The sequence below is a fragment of the Peromyscus eremicus genome, chromosome 23 (genome assembly GCF_949786415.1).
Source record: "Peromyscus eremicus chromosome 23, PerEre_H2_v1, whole genome shotgun sequence".
Taxonomy (NCBI): Eukaryota; Metazoa; Chordata; class Mammalia; order Rodentia; family Cricetidae; genus Peromyscus; species Peromyscus eremicus.
Genome location: NC_081438.1, coordinates 43301247 through 43327716, shown reverse-complemented (window position 1 = coordinate 43327716; position 26470 = coordinate 43301247). Strand labels below are relative to the sequence as shown.

Below are 26470 nucleotides of genomic sequence, written 5' to 3'. Positions count from 1 at the left end.
AGAGATACTGCCAACTCAGTGGAAGAGCCTTCCCACATCAAACAAAATCAGCACAATCTCGCAGGGTGTTGGTGGCGCACGCCTTTAATCCCAGCACTCGGGAGGCAGAGCCAGGCGGATCTCTGTGAGTTCAAGGCTAGCCTGGGCTACCAAGTGAGTTCCAGGAAAGGTGCAAAGCTACACAGAAAAACCCTGTCTCGAAAAACCAAAAAAAAAAAAAGCACAATCTCTCTTTGACACAGTAACCAGATATTTTGATCTAGGCATACTCTCAATTGATGTTCCCTCAGATGACTATAGGCTGTCATGTTGACAGCTGAAGCTAATTAGGAAAAACAATAATATACAAGAAGGTTTTAAAGATCCAAAGCCAATGTATTAATCCTATCAATCACTTATGCAGCAAAAACACAAACATGAAGATAGCAACAACTGGAAAACACAGATGTGCCAGAAAATGGGAATAGGCAAGCGTCTAACATCAAGAAGAGAAAACTAAAACTGTCTCTCCACAGAAACTTCCCAAACCAACAAAAACACAAGGATCTCATAACAAGGAATTTTCTGAATACAAAATTGGTGAAGGTTCATCATTTTCCAGAAAATGAGCAATATAACTAGATAATTGATAAAATTAACAATATAGTTGATACCACTAACAAAAAAAGACCCAAAGACAGACCTATAAATATATATTGTGGTCCCTTAAACAAGAATGACAAGATTCTAATCAAAATCAAACACCAAGAAATCACTGACCAAAACTCATCCTGCACACTCCGGTTCTCTCCTTTTCCAATAACAGAAAATGGGTTGGGAGAGGAGGACTGTTCCACCAAAATTGAAGAGATTCACTTGAAGCTTTCTGATGTTTTAACTTTGTAGAAAATAGTTTTGACTACTAAAAGGATCTCATTCTCTTATGATAAAGAAAAAGATGTCTGTTAGGATCACTTAGACACCACTTTGTTTCCTATGTTTGATAATTTCCTGTAAGTCTGCATCAGAGTGAGGAAATAAAAACGTTTTAAAACAAAATTCAAGAAAACAGATTTTTAAGGAACACTTAAAGAAACTTGTTTTACTCTAATTGTTTTATAAATCAAAAGCACTTTTGAAAACAAGTTTGCTGCTACTTTTTTGAATAAGTTTGTGCAAGAGAATGTCTTCCACATGTGTACAGGTGACATACAAAAGAGGGTGTCAGAGCCCCTGGATCTGGAATAGCAGAGAGTTATGAGCCTCCCAACTGTAGGTATCTTAACTCAGGCCATCACCAAAAAGAATATGTGCTAAGCCACATGCCAAGACCCATAATACCTTTTATCTAATAAAACAAAAGTCTTTCACAGATTAACAAAAACAATAACAACAAAATCTAAATAAAGTAAAGAAATGATCCTTGGGAACATGAAGCATCAAAATTAAGATGTTCTATATGATAAACTTGCACCATAAAATAAATACCATCCAATAACAGTGCTCAACAATTTATAACAGGAAAGCTGATTACAAAGCTACATTCACAGTACAAACAATCAGAATTTTCAATGGGATTATAAAAAAAAATGGTACACAGATTGACATGACTTCTATACTTATCATAAAGATACAACAATCAAGAATGTGTAAAATATCTGTGAAAGAATAAAGGGGAAAGAGAGAAAAAGCCAGGAATGAAGGCAGGAAAATATAGTCAACTTTTAATCAAAAGACCAAAGGAAACTTCACCAAGAAAAGTGTGATCTTGACCAATGTCACCCAGCTACCTATAATTCTATGTGAATAGAAATTAAACACAGACTTCACAACTTTCACAAAATTAACTTTAAGTGACCCTTAAACTGTTGTTTCTGACCCTCCAGCTACTGATATTTCTTTCAAAGACAGAAGCCCCATGATCTAGAGCTCTCTTTGCAAATGGAAGTGATCTCTTACTATGGTTCTGCAGCCCCTTATGCCTCTTTGTGGTTTCAGGTAAACCCAGCCCCACTGATGCCCAATCCCAAAGCAACAGAGAAGAATAATTTAAAATCTGCTTTCTGCCACATGGATTATGGCACAAGATGTGAATTCTGCCATATCTACCTGCCCAACACCATGCACATCTGAGAAATCTTTGCAGATCACTCCTTTTGTCCCCTGGAACTAAACTTTACCGAATCACACCACTGTGGCTGGTAGTAGCAGAAATTTAAAAGCATTCTAATCATGTATTGCTGACAGGTGATCCACATCACCATCTTTCTACCAGTTTCTAAACTATTTGTAACATTTATAAAATAAACCTGAAATTGGAATGCAATATTCAGAACTTCTAGAAACCAGACCTTCAGTTTTTCAATCTGTCTTCCCACTGCACACCAAAAGCAGTGCCTGTGACACTACAAGCATCATATCCTCTCATGTCAGGGCTGCAGAGTCTCCCCTTCCCCAGGAAATCCATACACAGGGAGGCTCAGAGGACAAGGGCCACTGTCCAGGTCAACACATGGACCAACAGAACCACAGTCTGCCTCATGGTCCATCCAAATCTCAACAGAAATGACAGCTCAGCAGACCTGCTCTGAACACCTTACACACACCATGGTATGGCTTGTGGTCTTTTTTACAACTCCCTACAGCAGAAGCAGAGGAGAATCCTGGAAAGAACCCACAAGCTACCTGCCACTATTTCTCCTGATTGCTAAGCCTCCCCAGAATTCCTCATTGGCTAGGGCCATCCAGCTGGACCTCAGAATATTAGCAGCTCCCCTACTGGATGACCAGAGATCAAATGACTTAGACAGCACAGTCCTTCAAGCTCTGCCCTTCCAACCCAGCAGAAAGGGCCCTAGGCTGGAACATTTATTTGTATTTTAGTAGGCATTCTTCCACTCTCTTAGAGCACATCCTGTTCCTCATTCAAAGCACAGGTTCCTTTGTATGCACATTTCATTACACACTCAATGTCCAGTACAACCAACCCATTGCCTCATCGCTGGGAAATCCTGCAAACACACTGAAAGCTTTGCTTGATCAGGCAAGTCCTTAACTGTAACAACAACACCCGCATTACCGATACACGTTCACCATGTCCGAGTGAGGGGCTAAGGGAAAAGAGACAGCAAGTCAGTCGCCACAGCTAAATGCCGAATGCCAGGCAAATGCCGTTTATTGAAAGAGGGAGGAAACCTTAAATACAGGGTTACAGCACAATGGCAGATCCCCGGAGGGCCGGAGGGCAGGAGGGCAGAAGTTCGCTACATTTTTGCATCTAAGCTGTTTGCACCAAATGCAGGATACAGGAACAAAGAACCTCAGATTGATCAGTTAGGTGAGAAGGAAACTGGCAGGGAATCTGAATAGGGAGGACATCTGGTCAAGGTCGGCAAGCAAGGCGGCAGCCACTCACAGTGGGGGACCAGAGCACACAGGTCCCCCCTTTTTACTAAAAAATGAGCTTCTGACTTAGGTTGTGTGGGACGTCAGCAGGTCACCTTACCTGTCATAGAGACACCTGCCCAGGCCACACAAGTGCTCTGTCTTAGGTTGATGACTGCCTCCCAAGCATTACCGGACTCTGAATACTCATTATCATACAGACTCAACCACGTGAGCTGTAGAGTGACTGCTGCCAAAGATCTCAAAGTGGCGCTGGGCTTGCAATCTGTGCGACACAGAAAAGACAAACAGAAGTCCTAACCCACCCATAGCCAGGAGGCTAAAGGCAATTGAGCCATTCCCTTCTTAAATGAGCTTTACTGCAAATTGGAGTCCTTGTAAGGTGGTATCCCATAAGCAAGTGGAACTTGAGTTTAAATAATTTTTACAACTTTCAAAGCCAATTTAAATGTATAAATGTAGAATTAAATTTATCATGCCCAATAAAATAAAAGATTAAATAACTGTGGTAGCTACTTTGGCTGCCAGGGTCTCCATTGTGCTAGCTGTAGAACCCAATTATGAAATAGCCATCCCAGAAATAGTAGCAGCAGTGGCCACCACTGCTATAACAGCAACAATGATGTCAGTCTCTTCTGGAGCATGTGAGCATCATCTGTGTCTAACTGTCATGGTCCACTGGCATGGATGCAGCTCCAGGAACACGAACCACCAAGGCCCATTATTCTTGATCCCAGCACTACTTAGGCTGGCAGGTCTGCAAGAGAACAACTAAGAACCATAAAGAAAACAAAAACAGCAAACAAGGAGCAGAACTAATGGTCTCATTAATGGTTACATTCAGGCTCACAAATTTTAAGGTATCTTCAAGAAGGCTAGATGAATTTCAGGAAGCCAATAAATGTTGTAAAGGGCCATTCCTGAAAAGTAGATACTACACCAGCTTGAAGAGGGTTGCAAAATGTGAAAAGGCTTAGCTGGCATGTTACTGTTAACAAATGAAGGTCATTGACCTTCAGAGTTATCCTTAATCTCCAAGGTGTGACACATTCTCAACATTTTTGAAAAAAGGTTACCATACATTACCTTCTGAAGAATCCAACCACGTCAGCAGGTCACCTTACCCGTCATGGAGACACCTGCCCAGGCCCCGCAAGTGCTCTGTCTTAGGTTGGTGAGCGCCCCCCAAGCATTACCCGTCTCTGAATACTCATTATCATACAGGCTCAACCACGTGAGCTGTAGAGTAAACTGTTGCCAAAGATCTCAAAGTGGCGCTGGGCTTGCAATCTGTGCGACCCAGAAAAGACCAACAGTAGTCCTAACCCACCCATAGCCAGGAGGCTAAAGGCGATTGAGCCATTCCCTTCTTAAACGAGCCTTACTGCAAATTGGAGTCCTTGTAAGGTGGTATCCCATATGCAAATGGAACTTGAGTTTAAATAACTTTTGCAACTTTCAAAGCCAATTTAAATGTATATAACTGTTGAATTAAATTTATCATGCCCAATAAAAGATTAACTAACTGTGGTAGCTACTTTTGCTGCCAGGATCTCCATTGTGCTAGCTGTAGAACCCAATTATGAAATAGCCATCCCAGAAATAGTAGCAGCAGTGGCCACCACCGCTATAACAGCAACAATGGCAACAGCGATGTCAGAGTCTTCTGGAGCATGTGAGCATCATCTGTGTCTAACTGTCACGGTCCACTGGCATGGACGCAGCTCCAGGAACACGAACCACCAAGGCCCATTTTTCTTCATCCCAGCACTACTTAGGCTGGCAGGTCTGCAAAAGAACAACTAAGAACCATAAAGAAAACAAAAACAAAAACAGCAAACAAGGAGCAGAACTAATGGTCTCATAAATGGCTACATTCAGGCTCACAAATTTTAAGGTGTCTACAAAAGAGGCTAGATGAATTTCAGGAGGCCAATAGATGTTGCACAGAGCCATTCCTGAAAAGTAGGTACTACACCAGCTTGAAGAGGGTTGCAAAATGTGAAAAGGCTTAGCTGGCATGCTACTGTTAACAAATGAAGGTCATTGACCTTCAGAGTTATCCTTAATCTCCAAGGTGTGACACATTCTCAACATTTTTGAAAAAAGGTTACCATACATTACCTTCTGAAGAATCCAACCACATGGCTACAGTTCCTAGGCTTACAATAATGTTTGCCAAGGCTGGCCGTATTGGGCTCTCAATCCCCATTGGCATCAGAAGGAGAGAGGTTTTTTTTGTTTGTTTGTTTTTTGGGTTTTTTTTTTTTGTTTTTTTGTTTTTTTTTTTTTTTTTTTTTGGTTTTTCGAGGCAGGGTTTCTCTGTGTAGCTTTGCGCCTTTCCTGGAACTCACTTGGTAGCCCAGGCTGGCCTCGAACTCACAGAGATCCGCCTGCCTCTGCCTCCCGAGTGCTGGGATTAAAGGCGTGCGCCACCACCGCCCGGCCTAGAAGGAGAGAGTTTTTTACGAAGGCCCAATAGGTCTCTGCTATGTTGGGATTCAGCAGCAGCCACAGGGCACACACAGTGTTCAGGAACCCAAAGAGGAACTTCATTGTCCTGCGGAAAGACACAAACAGATCTCCGGGCCCACACCAACACCGGATCGGGTCCCCTCCAAGTGCCAGTAGAAAGATCCTTCCATCGCACCAGAGGATTACTTGCAACAGAAGCCCTCCAGTGTTTATCTGCAGCAGATACTCCAGCAGAATCCACCGATAAAAAAATTTTAAATATATAAAACAAGGGAAGGAATAGAATATGGAGAGGAGAGATGAGCCCCTAGCTCCTCCCTTTTTACTTTAGAAATATGTTTTTAAGGTACGATGGCAGCATTCTACTATAGCCTGTCCTTGAGGATTATAAGGAATACCAGTCTTATTAACAATAGAAAAGTCTTGGCAGAATTTTGAAAATCCTGTACTGCTGTAGGCGGGACCATTATCAGTTTTTATGCATTTTGGCACTCCCATGTAAGCAAAAGCATGAAGACAATGATTCTTTACATCCTTAACCTTTTCCCCTGAATGGGCAGAAGCAAAAATTAGAGAAGAATATGTATCAATAGACACATGGACATATTGTAATTTTCCAAAGGAAGGCACATGTGTGACGTCCATCTGCCACACATGATTAGGTAAAAGTGAAAGATTTACAACACGCCCCCACGGTCAGGCGTGTTCGCATATGCCTGGCGGACACTTCCACCTAGCCAGGCCCAGGTCAGGATAGCCGTTTCCGGGTCAGGGCATCTCGCGGGACCGAGATGCGTGACGTTTCACTGGCCACGTAAGCGCGCAACGTGGCCATGTGATCTGCGCGCTTGCGTGTAGTAGTGACGCTGATCTGTCCACGCCCAGCCTTTAAAATCAGGCGCCATGCTCCTGGTTCTTCCTTCTCCACACACGTGTTTCCCGCAGGCCTGTTCACTCTCTGTCCCTTTACCTTTAATAAAACTCTTTGTTAGCGGATTCTGTCGTGTTTCGTGGCATTTCCTTGCTGGGTAAGAACACAACGCAGCTAAAAAACTAACATTGGTGCCGTGACTCGGATTCGAACCGAGGTTGCTGCGGCCACAACGCAGAGTACTAACCACTATACGATCACGGCGGATTGGTGCCGAAACCGAGCGGGCGCTTCCAGGCCCTGCGCCTGGAAACCCGTAAACCGGGGACTGCAACACTCTGCTCCGTACACGACAGACCGCTCTCCATTTCGCCTGACCGCAAAAATTACATGCAACACCGCTTTCTCCGATTGGTGAGTCCCCCCATTTTTGGCCAGCGTAAATGGTTTCCTGAATTTGTGAGAACGACCGTTGATCGTCCGGCGCCTCACAATTATTCTTGAGACCGGGGGAACCCCCGGCCACAGTCTTCATTGGCTACGGTCGGCCCCTATCGCAGGCCTGAGATTTCTAGCCCTCTCCCACGTCTGCAGCCTGAGATATATCTCGCGTTGGGACCACCGCCGTTGGGTGCGTCCTGGGGGCCACGTGGGGCCGACGCGTTCATCCGACTTGACGAAGCGGCAGACGCTGTCTGGATTCCCGGGGAATCCTTTTCCTCACGTGGCAGGAGGCCCCTGCTTCTGTGGCTGACGAGCCAAGGAGCAGCTTGTGCCTGGTATCCGTCCTTGGCCTTGGGGACGCCTGGGGCCTTGGCTCCGGATCACGTTTGTTTTTTTTCTTTTTTATTTTTTTTTCTGCCTCTCTGCTGCAGACATGGGAAACAAGGCTTCCAACCCTGTTACTCCTTCCTCTCCGTTAGGCTGTCTTGTTGAAGCTTTAAAACCTCTCAGTTTAATGCCTCACATAAAGATTCCTAAGCTAATTCGTCTATGTTCTAAAAAATGGCCAAAGTATGCTTTAGAAAACAACAAAAAATGGCCGCCGAGCGGCTCTTAGATCCCGATATTTTACGGGAGTTATCTAATTACTGTCAGCGCTCAGGCAGATGGAAAGAGTTTCCCTACATAATTGCGTTTTTCTTTCTCAGTGCTAAACCGTCTCTTCTGGATTCCTTCTCTCCTGCTCATATGCTCTTAGCTATGCCTGAACCGGAGGATTCTCTAACTCCGGAATCTCTGACTCTAGATCCTGCTAACAAACCTCCACCTATTCGGCCTCCAGCTCCGGCTCCTAGAACAAACGTTCCTACTGCTCCTCTTCCGGATTCTTCTTCTAAAGCTGTTCCTTCCTCGGCAGCGGCCAGTTCCAAAGGCCCTGCCCTAGCTCCAAACTTCACTCCTCCTACTACCCGCTTTCAGGCTGCTAAATTGCCGGATTCCAGCCATCCAAAACCTTCCACTGTTCTCCCTTTGCGAGAGGTGGCTGGTGTGGATGGACTGATTAAAGTTCATGTTCCATTCTCTCTAGCAGAACTCTCTCAGATAGAAAGTAAGCTGGGTTCTTATACTTCTAATTCTGCTGCATTTATTAAACAGTTTCAATATATAACTCAATCTTATAGTCTCACCTTTCATGATATATTCATGATACTTTCTAATAACTTACTTCCTGAGGAGCGCCGGCGGGTTTGGGAGCAGGCTAGGATTCACGCAGACGAAATCCACCAAACTAACCTTTCACACCCTCCAGGAGCTGAGGCGGTTCCTGACCGGGAGCCACACTGGGATTATAACACCCAGGGTGGCTGTCTAGCCAGAGATAGGTTTATTACCTGTCTCCTGACAGGTCTCCGTAAGGCTGCCCTAAAACCAGTAAACTATGAAAAACTAAAAATGGTTATTCAAGATAAGGACGAAAATCCGTCTCATTTCCTAGAGCGGCTCACCAAGGCTCTACTTCAGTTCACTAGCTTAGACCCAGAGAGCCCTGAGGGCAGGCAGCTGCTAATGACCCACTTTGTCTCACAGAGCTTCCCTGACATTAGGGATAAACTTAAACGTTTGGAGAATGGCCCTCTAACTCCACAGGCAGATATGCTGGCGATAGCATTTAAGGTGTACCATGGTAGAGATGAAAAAGCCCATAGAAGGAGCTGCCAGATGCTGGCAAGCACTGCCCGACTGGCTCCCCGAAAGCCGTCTGGTCCCTGTTTCAAGTGTGGGAGAGAAGGCCATTGGGCCCGGGCTTGTACCGCCGGCCCACGAAGGGCACCGACAAAGCCTTGTCAAAACTGTTACCAAAAGGGTCACTGGTCAGCTGACTGTCCTAATGTCCCAAGCGACATAGGAACGCCAGATGAAGACCAACCCCCAGCTGACTTTGTAGGCTTGGCTTACAGCGAGGACTGACGCTGCCCGGTTTCCGCCCCGGCCACTCCCATCTCACACAGGGAACCTAGGGTAATTATAAAAGTCAATGGGCGCCCCATCTCATTCCTTTTGGACACCGGAGCTACCTACTCTGTCCTGAGAGAGTTTTGGGGGCCCACCTCTCCTGCTCGTCTCCCTATTGTCGGGGTTGGGAGACAGCCTTATCTACCTCACCAGACACCACCACTTAATTGCATTTTCAGGGGCATCCCTCTCACACACACATTCTTAGTGGTGCCAAGCTGCCCTGTACCTTTAATGGGGAGGGATCTTCTAGCTAAGGTAGGAGCATCCATTTCTTTCGCTCCACATATTCGCCTCATCCCAGATGCGCCAGCAGCTCCTCTACTCCTCCTCCTAGCCACTCACTCTTCTGACTCTAACAATTCTTTTCCCCTACCAACTTCTCAGGTAGACCCAAAAGTCTGGGATACCCAGAACCCTTCTATTGCTAGGCACCATCAGCCTGTTATTATCCAGCTACAAGATCCTGCCAGGTATATCACCCAAGCTCAGTATCCTCTCTCACTCCAGAGCCTGAGAGGACTTAAGCCTATCATTTCTGACCTTCTCAGAAAAAAGCTGCTTCGCCTAACCTCTTCACCTTTTAACACTCCCATTCTTGCAGTTAAAAAGTCTAATGGAACCTACCGCCTGGTTCAAGACCTCCGGCTCATTAACTCTGCAGTGGTCCCTCTCCATCCTGTAGTGCCTAACCCTTATACTCTCCTGTCCACTATCCCTTCAGGAACCTCTCACTTCTCAGTTCTAGATCTCAAAGACGCCTTCTTTTCTATTCCTCTCAGTCCTCAGTCTCAAAATATCTTTGCTTTTACCTGGACTGACCCTGACACTCACCGGTCCACACAGCTGACCTGGACTGTTCTGCCACAGGGATTCAGAGACAGTCCACACCTATTTGGTCAGGCTCTGGCCTCTGACCTGCTTTCTCTGTCTCTCCCTGGCTCTAAACTAATACAGTATGTAGATGACATTTTACTCTGTAGCCCATCCTTACAGGTTAGCCAAACTAACACCTCTGCTCTCCTAAATTTCTTATCCAGCCGGGGTTACAGGGTATCTCCTTCTAAAGTTCAGTTGTCAACTCCCCAGGTCACCTATTTGGGTCTATCCATTACTCCAACTCACAAGGCTATTACTGTAGACAGGAAGCATCTAATCCAGTCCCTCACAGTCCCTTCTACTAAACAGGAGATTCTGTCTTTCCTAGGAATAGCTGGCTTTGTACGGTCCTGGATTCCATCTTTTTCTCTCCTTGCTCGCCCCTTATACGAGGCAGCTCAGGGCTCACCGCACGAGCCCCTCCTTCATCCTGTCACTAAACCTTTCCAAAGGCTCCAGCAGGCTCTTCTTCAGGCTCCAGCACTCCATCTCCCAGACTTAACCCGTCCCTTCTCCCTCTATGTAGCAGAGAAGGAGGGATTTGCCCTGGGAACTCTAGGGCATCAGCTGGGACCCTCCTTTGCACCTGTAGCCTATCTGTCAAAGAAGCTAGACCTTACCAGTCAGGGCTGGGCACCTTGCATCCGTGCCTTAGCAGCTGCAGAGCTCCTTATTCAGGAATCAAAGAAGCTAAGTTTTGGGTCATCCATTACTGTTTTCTCTCACCATAACCTGTCCCATCTTTTAACTTATAAAGGCTTACAAACTTTACCTCCTTCCCGAGTTCTTTCTCTCCAGGTGGCATTACTAGAGGATGCGACGCTTACTTTCCGGACCTGTCCACCTCTCAATATTTCAAGCCTCCTTCCTCAACCTAACGCTGACTATTCTCCTTCTCATTCCTGCACTGAAACCTTAGAAGAGCTGTTACCTCACCCTTCACACATACAGGAGGGCACATTGCCTCAGGCTACTTATACCTGGTACACAGATGGCAGCTCCTTCTTATATGAAGGGACCCATAAAGCAGGTTATGCCATAGTGTCAGATACTGAGACAGTGGAGGCACAGGCATTACCCACACACACCACTAACCAGCAGGCTGAGCTGATAGCTCTCACCCGTGCCTTCCAATTGGCACAGGGACAATCCCTAAATGTTTACACAGACTCCAAATATGCTTTTCATATTCTCCTGTCCCATGCTGCTATTTGGAGGGAGCGTGGCCTTCTCACAACAAAAGGGGGATCCATATCTAACTCAGGCCAAATAATGGCCATGCTGGAGGCTTCCCACCTCCCCAGGGCTATAGGAATTGTCCACTGCCGGTCTCATCAGACCGATAGCTCCATCATCTCTAGGGGAAACAACCGGGCTGACCAGGCAGCCAGGACAGTGGCCCTCCAGGGCCAAGTCTCACCTCACCCACCACAGGGAATCCATACAGTACAGCCTACACCCTCACAGGGAACTCCAGACACTAGACAAATTCTTTCCTATCTACACCAGCTCTTTCATCCTAATAATCTTGCTCTGTCTCAATTCGTAAAAGCTCACCTGCAGCCCACCTCGGAGGATTTACAGTTCTTAAGAACTATTACTGCCTCTTGTGAGATCTGCCAAAAAACAGATCCCAATACCAAGTACAGGAGTCAGCCTTTTCCCACCCACCAGGCTAGAGGTTCCCTTCCAGGGACTGACTGGCAGCTCGATTTTACTCATATGCCCACCGTCAGGAAAGTTAAGTATCTCCTTGTGATGGTGGACTCATTTTCAAATTGGGTGGAGGCATATCCGGTTTCTAATAAGCGGGCTCAGACAGTTGCAGACCTCCTTCTCCGAGAAATTATTCCTCGGTTCGGAGTCCCTGCTTCTCTCCAGTCTGACAATGGCCCAGAATTCACTTCTCAGGTCTCTCAGACACTAGCTAAGGCGTTAAATATTCCCTGGAATTTTCATGTCCCATACCGTCCTCAATCCTCAGGAAAGGTGGAGCGTACCAACCGGTCTTTAAAAACTATTCTTACTAAGATGTCACAGGAACTTCATCTCGACTGGGTAAGATTATTGCCTCTAGCTCTCCTCAGGCTCAGGGCTCTTCCTAAAAAGCCTCTTTCAATCTCTCCATTTGAACTAATGTATGGAAGGCCAGTTCTAACACCAGGTCTTTTATCCAAACCTCCAACTATTCCAGATAGCCTGTTAACTCCTCTTTTATGCCACCTAAGGTCTATCCTATGGAGCTATGCAGACTGTTCATTACCTCAGCCGTGTGACAATAATTGTCCACCTCCAATACATATTGGGGATCAGGTTCTTCTCTTTCCTCCAGGCCAGCGCCCTTCACCCCTTTCCCCCAAGTGGCAGGGACCCTTCAAGGTAATTCTTGTGACTCCTACAGCTGCTAAACTCGAGGGCTTTCCTCACTGGGTCCACCTGTCTCATCTAAAACCTTTTATCTCACCTCCATCCCAGAAAAATCTCTCTTCATATACAGTGAAACAAACAGGGCCTCTCACTCTCAAGCTCCAGAGGACACCAGGATCCACTGCCTTGTCACCAATTCCAGAGGAATAAGGTATCACCCCCTTCATTTCCCAACCAGGGCCACACAGAGCCGGAGGCAAAAAGGACCATCAATATCCAGGCGGTAAGGAATAATGTAATACAATAATCTATCATTCTTCAATACTCAGCAACTGATCACCTGCGTTTCCTAAATGCTAACCTAATAAGGGAAACAGGTGCCTTAAATAAACTACCTCTAATAAGGCTTGTCGCAGATAAAATTAAGCAGAGCACTAAGGCCAGATCTACCTCAGGTAAATATCACATGTCTCTATCTGGACAAGCCAGATCTACCTCAGACAAATGCAAACTCCAAAATAAAATAATAATGATTCTTTCTCTCTAAGTCTTTTCTATGTCAACAGTATCTTGTCAAACAAAAGGTTCCTAGCCACAGCACGGAAGGTTCTCAGCCACAGCACGGATGGACAGCTGCAGAATGAGGGGACGGCAGAACTTCATTCCAGGACCTGCCCACCATCATTCCAGGACTTCACAAGATACTCTCTCATCCCCCTGCCCCCAAGAGCCAACCAACGCCCACTATTCAGCTGGAAGCAGTCTTTGAGAGAAACGTCGCCCCCATACCCAATCAACCACAATTTTTTTTTTCTTTTTTAAAAAAGAAAGAGTCAGAAATGAAAGATTTACAACACGCCCCCACGGTCAGGCATGTTCGCATATGCCTGGCGGACACTTCCGCCTAGCCAGGCCCAGGTCAGGATAGCCATTTCCGGGTCAGGGCATCTCGCGGGACCGAGATGCGTGACGTTTCACTGGCCACGTAAGCGCGCAACATGGCCATGTGATCTGCGCGCTTGCGTGTAGTAGTGACGCTGATCTGTCCACGCCCAGCCTTTAAAATCAGGCGCCATGCTCCTGGTTCTTCCTTCTCCACACACGTGTTTCCCGCAGGCCTGTTCACTCTCTGTCCCTTTACCTTTAATAAAACTCTTTGTTAGCGGATTCTGTCGTGTTTCGTGGCATTTCCTTGCTGGGTAAGAACACAACGCAGCTAAAAAACTAACAAAAAGTCCTCGGGGATTAACTCCCAAATGAGGAACAGGTAAAAATTCGACATAAATAGGACATGATTTAACTATCTGGATGGCTTGTTCCCAGGTTATGCCTGTATGATGACGAAGAGATCCAGCATTAAGATGATAATGTTGATGCAACTGAGTAGCCTTATCAAAGGCAGAACAAACTAATGTGACAGCCATATGAGTAATGGCATCAGCCCTCTGATTACCTTCACTTAGAGGTCCAGGCAATTGAGTGTGAGCTCTCATATGGCCCACATAAAGGTTATGTGAGTGGGACCGTATAAGTCCTTGCACTTGCAATAAATATTCATAAATGGGAGAAATGGATGGTATGTAGGCTGTTGTCTCCAAAGGCATAATGGCATATTGACTACGAGTATAAATATTTACATTCTCATCAGAAAAGATCTGTAAAGCAAGCAACAGCGCCTGTACCTCTGCCATCTGGGCAGAAGTGCCCTGGACTTTTATTTTCTTTACTATGTTACCAGAAACCACCACAGCAAAACCACGTGAAGTGCCATCAGTAAATACCATACAGGCCTAAGGAATAGGAGTCATCTGTACTATCTTGAGAAATATAACAGGATGCAATTTAAAAAATTGACACACATCATTGGAGGGGTAATGAGTATAAAACCGACCATGAATGGAGCATGTCAATATGGTCCAATCATTATCATTAGCTTGCAACCATGCTATTTGAGACTGGGTGTATGGGATCACCACAATATCTGGCTCCTTACCAAAAGATTGAACACTGATCTTGATTCCCTTAAATATAATCTGAGCAACAGCCTGTGGATAAGGAGTAATGGTTTTTGCTGGAGAAGCTGGGGAATGTACCCATAGAATAGGACCTGTTTGCCAAAACACTCCAGTAGGTGAATGAGTAAAACAAAATATCAAATACAATAAGGGAGAAGAAAGATCTATATACTGCATGTGAGCCTGTTCCAGGGCCTCTTGCATTCGTTGTAGGGCTATACATCCTTTAGCTGTTAATTTATGGGGAGATAAAGGGTCAGGGTTGCCCTTTAAGACATCATACAAAGGGCGAAGCTGACCTGTTGGAATTTTTTTTTTTTTTTTTTTTTTTTGGTTTTTCGAGACAGGGTTTCTCTGTGTAGCTTTGCGCCTTTCCTGGGACTCACTTGGTAGTCCAGGCTGGCCTCGAACTCACAGAGATCTGCCTGGCTCTGCCTCCCGAGTGCTGGGATTAAAGGCGTGCGCCACCACCACCCGGCGACCTGTTGGAATTTTTAAAGTGGACCGAAGCCACTGAATATCCCCCAGAAAGGTTTGGAAATCATTAAGTGTGAGTAGCTGATCCATACACAGAGTAATCTTTTGTGGACATATGCCCGTGCGTAACAATTCATGACCTAAATAATGATAGGGAAAAGATACCTGTACCTTTTCTGGGGATATTTGTAAATTAGCCAGGCTAAGAACCTCTTGTAATTTAGAAAAGGCATCAAAAACAAGTATTTTATCTTTAGCAGCCAATAACATATCATCCATGTAGTGAATTATATAAACATCTGGAAAAGCTTTTTGAACTGGAGCTAAGGCCAAAGACACATAAATTTGACATATAGTAGGGCTATTGGCCATTCCTTGAGGCAATGCCACCCACTGATATCTCTGATAAGGTTCTCTAAGATTTTCTGAAGGAACACTAAAAGCAAAGTGAGGACTGTCCTCAGAATGCAAAGGAATGGTGAAGAAACAATCCCTCAAGTCAACCACAATTAAATGCCAATGTTTAGGAATTGCCACAGGGGCAGGCCAGCCAGGTTGTATTGCTCCCATGAGAAGCATGGTTTTATTTACAGCTCTAAGATCCTATAATAGCCTCCATTTTCCTGACTTTTTAATAACAAATATAGGTGAGTTCCAAGGTGAAGTGGAAGGAATGATATGTCCAGCATCTAACTGTTCCTTAACTAATGTGTTCACAGACTCCAATTTTTCTTTATTAAGGGGCCACTGCTCCACTCATACAGGGTCATCACTTTTCCAAGTGATTTTTATTAGTTGTATAATCAAAGGCTGCTGTGTAGTGACCCCTATGGAAAAGACCCTAGTCCTCTAGTATCCCCAGGACCTCTGGTGACACAGTTTTTGTCTGCCACGGGGAGTGGGTCTCCTTGAAACATTTTCCCTAAGCCTCTGCCCGGGCAGTAGCCCTGACTTTTCAGCATCTGATGTACAGGATGTGTAGTAAGCACAGCTCCCATACCATCTAACACATCCCGTCCCCACAAGTTCACTGGAATGTCAGGTAGCACAAAGGTTTGAAAAGTTCCTGCATGACCTTCTTCATCCTTCCAATTTAAAAGTAGCCTGCTCTGTAATGGCATCTGAGCTGTGCCAATACCTTGTAGGTTAGAGGTGGAAATTTTAAGGGGCCAATTGGGATCTCAGGATTTTTTGTGAAATTATAGATATATCCAGCACAAGAATCCAATAATCTTCCGATCTCAATCCCATATAATTTTGTTTTTAATTTAGGCTGCTTATTATTGATAACTGTTTGTCAAAACACCTTTTTTCCTGTACTTTTAAAGCCTCTAGTTTTACATACAGGCGCCATTTTGCATTTAAAATATGAAAGCAATAATAGTTGAGCAATTCTATCACCAGCTTCTGTTTCCATGGTCCTTTTTACATATGCCAATTATAAAAGTATTAAATACAATCTCTATAGGATTTGAAGAGATAACTTTAGGTAATACTCTGGAGTATTTTTATAAATTTCAAGTGACACATTAATGCAAATAGCCAATTATTAACAATGTGGACCACACAATTAACCTGTATTTTATTTACTGGAAAAATAATTTTGTAACCTCTTTATCAGTAAGAGATTATTATTTATGGGTTTATCTTAGCAACATTATTTAATAAGCTAACAACCCAATCTATTTCAGGTGTTATATTTCTATAGAATTAAACCAAGAATTTCTAGAAAGCAACTTAAATTGCAGAGCCAAATTTTCAGTAATGATCAACAAACAAGAGCACACCTAATATATAGTTCAAAATTATGAATCCTGTTCCTTTAGTTAATCTACCATGAGAATCAAATATTCATCCAAACATTTATTAAGACAATCAAAAGAACAAAACATCCTTTATTCACACAGCATTGACTTAGCATTCTGTGTCCTGACCGAAACCATTTTACACCAGAAGGGTTAGTCCCTCTCCCAGACTCAGCTCCCTTGGTCCTTTCCGTTGGCCTTGCAGCTCCACCTCCTGCCTGTGCGTACCTGCCCACCCGCTGCTCCGGGCTATCTCTTTGACCACAGCCATCCTGGACATGCGCCCCACTCACACGCATTCCTGTTTAAACTTTTAACGATAAGGCCTCTGTTCACTTGGAGCGAGCTGAGGCTGTGGCGTAGCTTTGGCTCCGCCCAGTGCACAGGCTCTAGTGCTGGTGCCCTCCCCATCGCAGCTCCGCCTCCCACCGGTGCATACCTGTCTACCTGCCACTATGGGCTATCAAATATATGCCTTTGTCGGCCGCTGTCGCCGCTGGGAGCGCACCCCGCACACACAAACTCACATTTAAACTTCCTACTCCCATGAAGGGACTACCTAATGAGTTATTCCCACCATGAGGGAAAAACAGAAAAACATTTGCCATGAAGGGATCCTAAATATTGAATTATTCCCACTCCGAGGGAAAAATAAAAAACATTTGAACCAAAATAAGCAAACAGACAGCAAAACTTCTAACCTCTGGGCTCGCTTGCTGTTCAGCCAGCAACAATGAGGCCTACCTGCCGGTTCTTTGTAATTTAGATGCTGCACCGCAGAAAGAGCTCAGAGTTTCAGCTATCCTGAAAATTCTACAATTGGAAAAAGTCTTTTCTTCCTCCATTACCACTAGGGAGAGGCTTCTCTCTTTTGTTCATCCTTTCTCTACAGGGCCCCAATCTTTAGGCCTAGTTTCAAAATTTTTCCCCTTTTTACTGGGAAAATCCTATTTTCTTGATTAAAATTTTTTTCTCCCTTTTCTAACGGGAAATTTTCTTTCCTTCCCTCTTCTCTTTTGGGAAGATTTCCTTTTTTATTTAAAATCTTTAGCTGTCTTGCCCTTTCTTAACTTCAGTGGTGCCCTATTTGCACCCATGACAATTCACTCTCACCTTTTCTTTTTTCTTTAAAATGCTGGCCAGCCTTCTAAGAGTGTCTGTCAGCTTGTTCCTTCTTTCTTGGATCTTGGTAGTGTCTTGGTAGAATCTCAGTAGGACCTCCATTTGTAACGGCAACACCCGCATTACTGATACATGTTCACCATGTCCGAACGAGGGGCTGTGGATTAAAAAATAAGGGACAAGAGACAGCAAGTCATTCCCCACAGCTGAATACTGAATGCCAGCTGAATGCCGTTTATTGAAAGAGGGAGGTAACCTTAAATACAGGGTTACAGCACAATGGCGGATCCCCGGAGGGCAGGAGGGCAGGAGGGCAGAAGTTCGCTACATTTTTGCATCTACGCTGTTTACACAAAATGCAGGATGCAGGAACAAAGAACCTCCGATTGATCAGTTAGGTGAGAAGGAAACCAGCAGGGAATCTGAATAGGGAGGACATCTGGTCAAGGTCGGCAAGCAAGGCGGCAGCCACTCACAGTGGGGGACCAGGGCCCACACTTAACACAACAGTCTTTTACTTATCAAATAGTTGTCACCTGGTTTCATATTGCCCATCTGACAGAACTATGCTTTTCTCAAGAAAACTGGAACTTTATGGCACAGCAGGCCTTAAGGTTGGTTGTGACTTTGAATGCCACCTTTAGCAGCTTGTTCTTTGATATGGGGATGGGTCTAGTGGCTAGTTGTAAATCAGGGGCGGCTTCTTTGTAATGGTTTGGAGCCAAATGTTTGGACAATCCTGGTGAACAAATGTGTATCCTAGCATTCTAATCTCTAACAGGGCTGGTTAGCATATACTTATCTTTTGGGTGTTTTAGATGTAGTCTTCCCTCAGCTGAATTCTACTTTGTGAGACTTACAATCTCCTAAGCATTGTTAAATTTTTTAAATCAACAATTCTACTCTTCTACATGGTGGCATATTAGTGGAATGCTACACCACACTTGAGATGCCCTTTACAACCTCCACAAAGTTAACTATAAATGGATCTTACACATAGAGATTAAATGCAAAGTGCTGAACATCTAGAAGACACTGGAGAAACTAGGCCTCTCCAAGTTTCACAACCTGCTTTCCATGGATGCACCAAAAGCATGTTTAAGTTGACTACAAAAACGTTTCTACACAGAGCTCCCTGCTCCCAATGCTTTGAGCAGATTCAGCCCACACAGGAAAATTACTCAGAGGCCTGCCCCTGGGTCCAGGGAGTTGCAAAGACCACATGGGACCTCACAGGACAGGGAATCTGGCTGCAAGTTCCCACCCAGATCTGGGGAGGACCCACCACACTGGCTGCTGCACCTCACCATCTACTCCTACCCATCTGGGGACAGCAGTCCCTCACTTACCATGTTGTGGTTTCCCAGCTCATCCAAGCTCCTTGCAGCAGCAATGGCAGAACGAACGGCACACAAAACCACTGGTGCCAGCTCCTCTTCAAAGCCAAACCTGAATTCAGGCGCCCGGAAGAGCCCTGCACCACTTCAGACTGGCAGGTCGCCTAGAGGGCCTGATTGGCTAGTGAGGCCTGAGTGACAAGAGCACCTCCCATTGGGTTACAGTGTGCTTAAAGCCACAGCACAATGGTTCTTGACCCTGCCTTCCACCATAGAGACATTTTCTAGATCAGCAGAGATATGCATTTCAATAGCACTTGTCCCTGCCTCCAACAGCAGACCCTGCTATCTTCCTGCACTCCATAGACACTTCCCCTTTTTCCTCCAGGATACAATGTGGCTAGTTAGCTTGCACAGCCCACTATACTGTACTATGATACCCTGTCACATAGGTGAAAGGGTACCCAGAATACTAACAATTAAAAGGAGATTTAAGGACACAAAAGGAGATCTTTGTTCTGTGGTTTCATACTGAGATCAGATGAACTGGAGGGACTTCAGACAACCAGGAAAGAAAAGCAGGAACCAGATCTCAAACAAGATAATAGGTCTTTCTCCAATCAGAAGGCTAGATGATGGCTCCATTGCTTTAGGAGTTTTATTCCTGAAATTCAGAGCAAATTCTTGGCAAATGAATAATAACAAAAAAAGTAGGCTTCACAGAAAGTTAAATACTTAGAGAACAATGAAGCTAGGAAAATATCTTTATGAGCAATACTGTTAGCCAGCACATCTTCCTTGGTGGGCAGGTGGAGAAAAATAAATGAATAAAAAATAAAATAGCTGCATTATTTAAGGTTCTCTACATGAATAGGACTGGTAGAATAAATATCTCCATGTATGTAGAAAGTAGATTTATTAGAATGTCTCACAAACTGTGATACAGGTAATCCAACAATGGCTGCCTACCAATGGAATGTGAAGAATCCAATAGTTGTTCATTCCATGAGACTGGATATCTCAGTTGGTCTTCAGGATACACCAGAATTCCAAAGAAGTGGGTTCTAATGCTAGCAAAGGAATGAACTTGATAGTCAGAGTTAGGACAAGCAGGCAAAAAGAGAGAACTTCCTTCTTCAATATCCTTTATATATGTCAGCTGCTACCAGAAGGTACAATCCAGATTAAAGGTGGATCTTATTCTTTGATTGTTTGTTTGTTTATTTTGGTGTTTTGGAGACAGGGTTTATCTGTGTAGCCCTGGAACTCATTTTGAAGACCAGATTGGCCTCAAACTCAGAAAATATGACTGCCTCTGCTTCCTAAAAACTGGGATTAACGGTGTGCACTGCCACCAAGCAGCTAAAGTTGGATCATGTCACCTAAAATGATCCAGATTAAAGATTGGTCTTTAACTTCAAAACCTTTAAGAAAGATCATTCACAGGTGTATCTAACTCTTTGGGTTTTAGTTAAGTCCAGATGTAGTCAGTTTGATTACCAAGAATAGCCATCACAACAGCCAAGATGGAAGAAATGAAAAAGATTTCTTACCTGCAGGAGGCAAGGAGAGCATGAGAATTATTTCCAAAACAATGCTTTTCCTAAACAAAGGAAGCATATGGATTTTACTTAGGGAGTTTAGACACGTTTACATAGAGTTCTGCCTATTCCCAAGCATGCTCAGTTAACAAATACACTTCTGAACATGATTACAATGTAAAAGTAGAGACATTTAGGGACTTTCTTACCTCAAAGTCATGCAAGAACATATATAAATTATAAAAATGATGGAAAAAATGCCTCTGGTGTATTTATCTTGCACCACAAGGTCTTAGAGGAAAACCAAGTAAATGACACAGTAAAAGTAAATTGCTTTGGAGCCTATGTGACCTGTCAATCGTGATGTTTAATCTAAAAGATAACTGTACCAATGCCACAATTCTCATAGATATAAAATATAGAGAACACAAATACAGAAAACTTCAAGAAAAAGTCACCTAAAGCACTGTACACTCTACTCCTAGATTAATGGTTATAATAATCTCTATTAATCTCAGAACAAAGGTGCTTTTGCCTCTGAGCAGACTGGTTCAGCAGAAGGCCACAGCTGCTTTAATGCAAGACCAGAGGAACTCATTTTAACTGGCCCTGGCTTGCTGTCTGTCTCAGGGCTATGACATCATTGTAGAGAATTTCGTTCTTTCATTTTTCTAACTTTTAAAAAATAACTTCAGTTATATGATGTTTTGCTTGTATGTGTCTCTGCACAGTACCTACAGAGGCCAGAATATGGGAGATGCCTGAGACTGGAGTTATATCAAATGGTTAGCTACCATGCAGGTTCTGGGAATGGAACCTGGGTCTTCTGTAAAATCACCCAGTGCTCTTAATTGCTAAGTCATCTATCTAGTCCTTTTTTATTTAAAATTTATTTCCATAAATTGTTAATTAAAAGACATTACATCACTTTCCACTTTTATCTCTTCATTCCATCCCTTCCCAAATCCCTTCCAACCTCTTCCTTTTTAAATATGGGTGAATAAGAACACTGAAATACATGAATACAACCTTCTGCACCCATTTTGGTTGGTTGTATATATATGGATAATGGGCTGACCACATTGTATTGGATAAACAACTAGGGAGCTCATCCCTGCTTGAGGCTAACTCTCTCAAATGGAGGCAAATTCCACTTTTTAATGAGCATCAGCTGTGTGACCCTGACTAGGATGCCATGGACAGGAAACATAATCAAGAATAGAAAACTTAGGGTGGAAAATACCTTAGCAGTTAAGAACACTGAAAATTCTTTCAAATTATCCAGCTTCTATTCCCAATACATATAGAAGCTCACTACTATCTATAACTCCAGTATCAGGGGTTCTAACACCATATCCTGGCCTTCCTGGCCACAATAAGAGGAGATTTGAACAATAAAATTTATTTTTCAAGCTGTGTGTGGTAGTGCATCCTTTTAGCACAAGCAATCTGAACACAGAGGCAGAATTGTAAGTTTTAAACCCTCTGCTACACAGTACACACACACACACACACACCCCTAGAAAAGAAGATAACTTAAAACATACAAAAAAAGGAGCATTGGAGAATTGGGACAATATAATACCTCTTAAAGTCATTTCAAGTGTCTGCCACTGGTGTCCATTAGAATCATTTTCAAAAATAAACATGGCCAAGCATGTGAGCACATGCCATTAATTCCAGCCACTGGGAGAAACTGAACATTTGACAGTGGGCCACCATTTTACCATACAACCTGAACTGCCCATCATGAGCTGTGTGTTATCAGATCCACCAAGTCATAAAGTAGGACATGCACAGCAGCAATCTATTATCAAATGGAAGTGGTATATAAGAGATCAGGCCCAAGCAGGTCCTGAAGGCACAAGCAAGATACATGAAGATGTCCAAATGTCTATGGTTTCTACTTCTGTTACAATGCTTTCTGCTGCCAAGCATACACCTGTAGCCTCATGGGGTGTTCCCTATGATTGGTTGACTGAGGAAGATAAAGACTAAGGCCTGGTTTACTAATGGTTCTGTACATCATGCAGGCACCACCCAGAAGTAGACACCTGCAGCATTACAACCCCATTCTGGGACAACCCTGAAAGATGCTGGTGAATGGAAGTGAAGGGAGAGATACTGAAGAAGTTCAGGCAATACACATAGTCATACAGCTTGTTTGGAAGGAGAAATGGCTTACTGTGCAACTATTCACTGATTGATGGGCTGCTGCAAATGGATTGGCTGGATGGTCAGGGACTTGGAAAGAGCATGAATGGAAAATTGGTGAGAAAAGACATCTGGGGAAGAGAAGTATGTGGATAGTTTTCTCCAAATGGGCTAAAGGTATGAAGATATTTGTATCCCATGGAAATGCTAACCAAAATGTGACTTCAGCTAAGGAGTTCAGTAATCAAGCAGATAGGCTGACTCTGTAGACAGTCAGTCTCCTTTCCCAGCCATTTATGTCATTGCCCAATGGGCCCATGAGCAATATGACCATGATGGCAGAGATGGGGTCTATGCATGGGCTCAACAACATGAATTTCCACTCACCATAGCTGACCTGGCTACTGCTGCTGCTGAGTGCCAGATTAGCCAACAGCAGAGATCAACACTTAGCCCTAGATATGACACCATTATCCAGGGTGACAAGTCAGCAATCTAGTGGCAGGTTGACTACAATGGACCATTTCCTTCATGGAAAGGACAACTCTTTTTCCTTACTAGAGTAGATACTTATTCTGATTATGGATTTGCCTTTCATACATATAATGCTTCTTCCAAAACCATTATCAATGGACTTATAGAATGTATTATCCACCAATGTGATATTCCACACAGTATTGTTTCTGACCAGAGAACTCAATTCACAGCCAGAGAAGTACAACAGTGGCCCACAATCATGGAAGCTACTGGTCTTTCCATGTTCCCCAGCATCTTGAAGAAGCTGGCCTGATAGAGAGATGTAATGGACTTTGGTCTTTTGAAGACACAGTTACAGTACGAATTAGGTGGCAACATCTTTAGGGCTGGGGCAAGGTTCTCCAGAAGGCAGTATATGCCCTGGATCACCATCTGATATATGGTATGCTTTCTCCTATAGCCAGGATCACCATGGGTCCAGGAATCAAGGGATGGTAAAGAAAATAGTTCCAGTCACTATCACCCTAGTAACCGACTAGGAAAGTTTTTGCTTCTTGTATTCACAACTCTAAGTTCTGCTGGCCTAGAAATTTTGGTTCCAGAGTAGAGAGTGCTTCTGCCAGGAGCCCAGCCACAACAAACATTCCATTGAACTGGAAAGTCAGACTTCCCCCTGGTCATTTTGGGCTTCAAATGCCCTTAAACCAACAGACTAAGAAAGGAATAACACCATTAGAAAGGATGATATATTCAGATTACCACGGGGAAATTGGATTGCCTCTCTACAATGGAGGTAAACAAGATGATATCTGGAGTGCAGGAGATCCTTTAGGGCATCTCTTGGTGCTATTGTGCCCTGTGATTAAAGTTAATGGGAAACTACAACAATCTAATCCAGGAAGGATGACAAAGGGCACAGATGCATCAGGAATGAAGGTATGGGTCACTTCTCCAGGAAAAGACCCAAGACTTCTGAAGTGTTTGCAGAAGGTGGAAGATATACAGAATGCATAGTAGAGAAATGCAGTTCTAAATATCATCTAAGGCCACGTCACCAGTTACAGAAATGAGGATTATAACTGACATGAGTGCTTCTATTGTATTTTCTTAATAATGTATTTGTACAGATATTTGTATGTTCTTTCCATTTTCTTATCATATGTTATAATAACAATTAAGAGAATATCAGTGGTTATCAGATGTAAGTTTGAAATACCAGAAAGATATCCCCCAAGAAACATTACCACTATTCTAAATATATAATGCATTTGCAATTGTAGGATAGTTACATTGTGTTTAGGAATAATTATGACATGGTTATTATTTTTCATTTGGAAATTAATCATGACATAAGGTGATATAATTCTGTGCCAAGTTGACAAGGGGTGGATCGTGATGGCTATTCTTGGTTGTCAACTTGACTATATCTAGAATGTACTATAATTCAGAAATGGAGGACACAGTTGCCACCTGGATTTTAAGGCAAGAAGACAACATGCCTTTGATCCAGATCCTGAGGCTGAATGACATGCACCTTTAATCCAGACTTTCAGGCTAGAAGCCACACCCTTAATTTGGGTCACACCTTCTGCTAGCAGGACAATGAAAAAAGGCTGCTTTCCCTCACCTTGTCAGCACATTCATTCCTGAACTGGCATTGAAGCCTACTTCTTTGGGATTCCAGCATATACAAAAAGACCAGCTGAGACACCCAGCCTCATGGGACTGAGCAACTACTAAATTCTTGGACTTTTCATTCACAGCTAGCCATTTTTGGATTGCAGTCTGTAAGTCATTCCAATATATTCACACACACACACACAGAGAGAGAGAGAGAGAGAGAGAGAGAGAGAGAGAGAGAGAGAGAGAGAGATTTATTCCATAAGTTTTGTGACTCTAGAGAACCCTGACTAATACACTGGGATTTCCAGTCAATTAAATTTCTATATTTTTAGGTCTTAATTTTTGATTTATACTCCAACTACACATCTGAAACACTTTTATCAAATACCTCCATACCACATTGCATACATCTACAGAAAATAACCTTTCCTATTGTATAAAGCTAAAGAATATGGGAAACAGTGAAGCATAGGGTTGGGTGTTATTTCTGATAAAAAATTTAAAAAAACAGTATGAAACATTAGACACATAGCAAGATTTGGTTATTGTTTTGATCAAGTTGATAGGTACTTGCTACTTGGTGGGTAGCTACTTATTAATTTAACCTTGTAGGCATTCGTTCTTTAAACCTATTAAAGTTCAAATGTTAAGTAAAGTGATGCTTAAAAGGGAAACACCATCATCAAAGCTCCAATCTCCTGTGGGAACATCCTAGCAGAGCTATTGGTTTCTTCTGTTCTGGCCCAAGATGGTATTTCTGCTTCACTCTGCTAAAGGGGAAACCCCTGCAGAAATGCTCTGGCTCTGGCAACAAGTTGTTACTTTTTTCTGCTCAATCCCCCTAATGGAACATCTCAGCAAAGGTTCTTCGGCTCCATGCTGGCAACAGAGTATCTTCACCCAAAACTCTTTTAAGGGAGAGATTTATTTGGGAAGGAGGAGTCAAGGAGAGTGGCTGCCTTGGCCAAGGTGGGAAAGGACAGCTGATAACCTAAACAGGCAGAGGGGCTTATATAGTGCTTCTTAGGGTTGGAGTTTTTTTCCAGGGAGATTTTCTGGTTAGTTTTCTTGCTCAGGGATTAGTTGGTTTAGTTGGTCAGGGGCAGAGTTGGCTCTGGTTTAAGGGCCAAAGTGTTTCTTTCACTGGCTCTTTTCAGCCTTTTGGCTCTAGTTTCAGGGCTGGGGTGTATTTCTTTCACTGCCTCTGGTTCTAGGGCCAAAGTGTGTTTCTGCTAGCTTCTTGCTGCTTCTTGGGTGGCAGGCTGGTGTCTCCCCTGACTCTGCCCTTCTCTCTGTATCTCTACTTGGATTTCCCTCCTGGCTGAAAGCTTTCTTGCCATAGGCAAAAACAACTTTATTTACTAACCAATGGGAACAGCATATATTCACAGTATACAGAAAGACATCGCACAGCACTTCCCCACTCTGGTATCCCCAAATCAAAACATGCTTCTCACTTGAGAAATGGGTGTCCTAGGTCCTCAGC

The 26470-nt window shown here is 43.6% G+C and overlaps 1 non-coding gene and 1 pseudogene across 1 annotated transcript; one reads left to right on the top strand and one right to left on the bottom strand.

Annotated features, from left to right (window-relative positions):
- Positions 1-6922: 6922 nt before the first annotated feature.
- Positions 6923-6994, bottom strand: Trnah-gug (transfer RNA histidin (anticodon GUG)). Its single transcript has one exon. It is a non-coding gene; the product is annotated as a tRNA-His (tRNA).
- Positions 6995-22423: 15429 nt separating this feature from the next.
- Positions 22424-24440, top strand: LOC131897965 (uncharacterized; annotated as a pseudogene).
- Positions 24441-26470: the final 2030 nt, after the last annotated feature.